Source organism: Schistocerca americana, unplaced genomic scaffold (assembly GCF_021461395.2).
Source record: "Schistocerca americana isolate TAMUIC-IGC-003095 unplaced genomic scaffold, iqSchAmer2.1 HiC_scaffold_124, whole genome shotgun sequence".
In the NCBI taxonomy this organism is placed as follows: Eukaryota; Metazoa; Arthropoda; class Insecta; order Orthoptera; family Acrididae; genus Schistocerca; species Schistocerca americana.
Genome location: NW_025725308.1, coordinates 155,001 through 160,000, shown reverse-complemented (window position 1 = coordinate 160,000; position 5,000 = coordinate 155,001). Strand labels below are relative to the sequence as shown.

General features: G+C 51.7%; 1 non-coding gene across 1 annotated transcript in view; it reads right to left on the bottom strand.

The window, feature by feature from the left end:
- LOC124563724 overlaps positions 1-626 on the bottom strand; it is a 1,910-nt gene extending 1,284 nt beyond the window's left edge. Inside the window, exon 1 of the ribosomal RNA XR_006970276.1 lies at positions 1-626. This exon is cut by the window's left edge and continues 1,284 nt beyond it. This is a non-coding gene — a ribosomal RNA (small subunit ribosomal RNA).
- Between the last annotated feature and the right edge of the window lie 4,374 nt (positions 627-5,000).

Genomic DNA, 5,000 nt, shown 5'->3' with positions numbered 1-5,000 from the left:
ACTTTAATATACGCTATTGGAGCTGGAATTACCGCGGCTGCTGGCACCAGACTTGCCCTCCAATAGATACTCGTTAAAGGATTTAAAGTGTACTCATTCCGATTACGGGGCCTCGGATGAGTCCCGTATCGTTATTTTTCGTCACTACCTCCCCGTGCCGGGAGTGGGTAATTTGCGCGCCTGCTGCCTTCCTTGGATGTGGTAGCCGTTTCTCAGGCTCCCTCTCCGGAATCGAACCCTGATTCCCCGTTACCCGTTACAACCATGGTAGGCGCAGAACCTACCATCGACAGTTGATAAGGCAGACATTTGAAAGATGCGTCGCCGGTACGAGGACCGTGCGATCAGCCCAAAGTTATTCAGAGTCACCAAGGCAAACGGACCGGACGAGCCGACCGATTGGTTTTGATCTAATAAAAGCGTCCCTTCCATCTCTGGTCGGGACTCTGTTTGCATGTATTAGCTCTAGAATTACCACAGTTATCCAAGTAACGTGGGTACGATCTAAGGAACCATAACTGATTTAATGAGCCATTCGCGGTTTCACCTTAATGCGGCTTGTACTGAGACATGCATGGCTTAATCTTTGAGACAAGCATATGACTACTGGCAGGATCAACCAGGGAGCTGCGTCAACTAGAGCTGAGCAGCCGGCCGCCCGGGAGTGTGTCCCGGGGGCCCGCGCGAACACGCAAGCGTCCGCTCAATTATTCTGCAAACAGGAGGAGGCTGAGCTCCCCTGCACGATACACCTCGAAACCCTCTCAGGTCCCGGCGGCGCGCAGCGCCGTCCTAAGTACTTGGTCGGGTTCGAGAGAGGCGCAATCGCCCGGAGTTTGGCGAGTAGACGCTTTAGGTGCGACCACCCGTGCTCCCAACTGAGCTTGCCGCTGCCGACAGAGGCCCGGGAGCGTGCTGTCGTGGCATTGCCGGCGGGAGACAACACGCGCCACCTACGGTGGCCGGCAGCTCCAACGCCAGCGCCACAGAAGGACAAAAGCCCCACTTGGGTGCCGAAGCGAACTCTCCCAGCACAGCGCACGCGCCAACACGTCCGCACAGCTGCGATACAAACCACCTGCGAGAACCGCAGAGGCGACCGAGCAGCAGACGGCGTCGCGGCGCCGAGCGCCGGGCGGCGGCGCATCCTCAGCGCACACAGTCCTCAATCGGACCAGCACACTGCAGATGTCCACCGCGCTTCGCACCGGGCCCGCGAGGACCTACTTTGGCCGCACGGCGCCGCGTGCAGGGTGCGCCGGCGCGCAGCTGCGCCGCCTGCCGCCTCCGTCGGCCGGCGCGCCTGCCACTGGCCGCCCCCACCAGCCGGCTGTAGCGCGTGCGCCCACGCACCGCGCGGCCAGCACGCCGGGAGGCCCCCCCTCACCGGCCGGGGACGGTCCCACCCAGCCACCGCCGCGTATCGCTTCACACCCACATGCCATTCACGTTCGTGGGCATGGTGGGTATCGCTGAAACAACCGGTTGGTAGCTCAACCGATCGTCGCCATCACTGATTCACCTCTAGCGAGAACAACCGCACCACAACGGTTTACCAGTTGTTCATTTGCGTAACGTCACCAGCAAACGTAGACGTCCATCGCCATTTGCAAATTCAACGATTGTTGCATGCCTGTGTCAGGTGTCACGACACACTATGTCTGCCCACATACACGCAACAACATGTGCACGCTTCGCGAACACGTGGAAGGTGGCCCCCGTACGTATGCGATGTCCATTGCGCGAACGACTGTCAACCGGCCTCTGTCGCATGTCGCAGATGTGGAACGCAGTGCACCATGCTGTCACGGTGTGTGAGAAGAGACGACTACGTCTGACAACACGCGCCACTACATCAACAGACGGCTCATGCTGATCGCCATCCAGGGCATACCACACTGCAATCCGGCTCTTATAGGGAGACGACACATAGCTGAGTGCACAACAGTTGGACCGCATGGTTCGCCGTTGTTGGCGCAGTCGTTGTACGGTCACATGTACCACGATGTATCATTCAGTACATGAGGACCAATGTGCAGTACAGTGTGTGATTTGGACGTACAACATCAGCGGACAGTTGACACAGGCCGTACCACAGCGTAGGCTAAGTGCTTCGCCATGCGAATGCCAATGAACAACTGCGAAGGGCATTGAGCATGTACGTCCTGCTGCCATCCACATTACAGTGTATCGCTGCAAGGTGTTTAACATGAAGCGATACACTGGGGACCAGGCAGTGCGAGTAGCAAACTATATTGCGGGGGTTGCAGTTAGGCAACACTACACTAATTTAACGCGTCGTATGACAATTACAGAGCGGGTTAAGGCCCAACGTGTGTTGGGTTAAGGCCCAACGTGTGTTGGGTTAAGGCCCAACGTGTGTTGGGTTAAGGCCCAACGTGTGTTGGGTTAAGGCCCAACGTGTGTTGGGTTAAGGCCCAACGTGTGTTGGGTTAAGGCCCAACGTGTGTTGGGTTAAGGCCCAACGTGTGTTGGGTTAAGGCCCAACGTGTGTTGGGTTAAGGCCCAACGTGTGTTGGGTTAAGGCCCAACGTGTGTTGGGTTAAGGCCCAACGTGTGTTGGGTTAAGGCCCAACGTGTGTTGGGTTAAGGCCCAACGTGTGTTGGGTTAAGGCCCAACGTGTGTTGGGTTAAGGCCCAACGTGGGTTGGGTTAAGGCGCAACGTGGGTTGGGTTAAGGCCCAACGTGGGTTGGGTTAAGGCGCAACGTGGGTTGGGTTAAGGCGCAACGTGGGTTGGGTTAAGGCGCAACGTGGGTTAGGTTAAGGCGCAACGTGGGTTAGGTTAAGGCGCAACGTAGGTTAGGTTAAGGCGCAATATAGGTTAGGTTAAGGCGCAATATAGGTTAGGTTAAGGCGCAATATAGGTTAGGTTAAGGCGCAATATAGGTTAGGTTAAGGCGCAACATAGGTTAGGTTAAGGCGCAACGTAGGTTAGGTTAAGGCGCAACATAGGTTAGGTTAAGGCGCAACATAGGTTAGGTTAAGGCGCAACATGGGTTAGGTTAAGGCGCAATATAGGTTAGGTTAAGGCACAATATGGGTTAGGTTAAGGCACAATATGGGTTAGGTTAAGGCACAATATGGGTTAGGTTAAGGCACAATATGGGTTAGGTTAAGGCACAATATGGGTTAGGTTAAGGCACAATATGGGTTAGGTTAAGGCACAATATGGGTTAGGTTAAGGCACAATATGGGTTAGGTTAAGGCACAATATGGGTTAGGTTAAGGCACAATATGGGTTAGGTTAAGGCACAATATGGGTTAGGTTAAGGCACAATATGGGTTAGGTTAAGGCACAATATGGGTTAGGTTAAGGCACAATATGGGTTAGGTTAAGGCACAATATGGGTTAGGTTAAGGCACAATATGGGTTAGGTTAAGGCACAATATGGGTTAGGTTAAGGCACAATATGGGTTAGGTTAAGGCACAATATGGGTTAGGTTAAGGCACAATATGGGTTAGGTTAAGGCACAATATGGGTTAGGTTAAGGCACAATATGGGTTAGGTTAAGGCACAATATGGGTTAGGTTAAGGCACAATATGGGTTAGGTTAAGGCACAATATGGGTTAGGTTAAGGCACAATATGGGTTAGGTTAAGGCACAATATGGGTTAGGTTAAGGCACAATATGGGTTAGGTTAAGGCACAATATGGGTTAGGTTAAGGCACAACGTGGGTTAGGTTAAGGCACAACGTGGGTTAGGTTAAGGCACAACGTGGGTTAGGTTAAGGCACAACGTGGGTTAGGTTAAGGCACAACGTGGGTTAGGTTAAGGCACAACGTGGGTTAGGTTAAGGCACAACGTGGGTTAGGTTAAGGCACAACGTGGGTTAGGTTAAGGCACAACGTGGGTTAGGTTAAGGCACAACGTGGGTTAGGTTAAGGCACAACGTGGGTTAGGTTAAGGCACAATACGGGTTAGGTTAAGGCACAATACGGGTTAGGTTAAGGCACAATACGGGTTAGGTTAAGGCACAATACGGGTTAGGTTAAGGCACAATACGGGTTAGGTTAAGGCACAATACGGGTTAGGTTAAGGCACAATACGGGTTAGGTTAAGGCACAATACGGGTTAGGTTAAGGCACAATACGGGTTAGGTTAAGGCACAATACGGGTTAGGTTAAGGCACAATACGGGTTAGGTTAAGGCACAATACGGGTTAGGTTAAGGCACAATACGGGTTAGGTTAAGGCACAATACGGGTTAGGTTAAGGCACAATACGGGTTAGGTTAAGGTACAATACGGGTTAGGTTAAGGCACAATACGGGTTAGGTTAAGGCACAATACGGGTTAGGTTAAGGCACAATACGGGTTAGGTTAAGGCACAATATGGGTTAGGTTAAGGCACAATATGGGTTAGGTTAAGGCACAATATGGGTTAGGTTAAGGCACAATATGGGTTAGGTTAAGGCACAATATGGGTTAGGTTAAGGCACAATATGGGTTAGGTTAAGGCACAATATGGGTTAGGTTAAGGCACAATATGGGTTAGGTTAAGGCACAATATGGGTTAGGTTAAGGCACAATATGGGTTAGGTTAAGGCACAATATGGGTTAGGTTAAGGCACAATATGGGTTAGGTTAAGGCACAATATGGGTTAGGTTAAGGCACAATATGGGTTAGGTTAAGGCACAACGTGGGTTAGGTTAAGGCACAACGTGGGTTAGGTTAAGGCACAACGTGGGTTAGGTTAAGGCACAACGTGGGTTAGGTTAAGGCACAACGTGGGTTAGGTTAAGGCACAACGTGGGTTAGGTTAAGGCACAACGTGGGTTAGGTTAAGGCACAACGTGGGTTAGGTTAAGGCACAACGTGGGTTAGGTTAAGGCACAATACGGGTTAGGTTAAGGCACAATACGGGTTAGGTTAAGGCACAATACGGGTTAGGTTAAGGCACAATACGGGTTAGGTTAAGGCACAATACGGGTTAGGTTAAGGCACAATACGGGTTAGGTTAAGGCACAATACGGG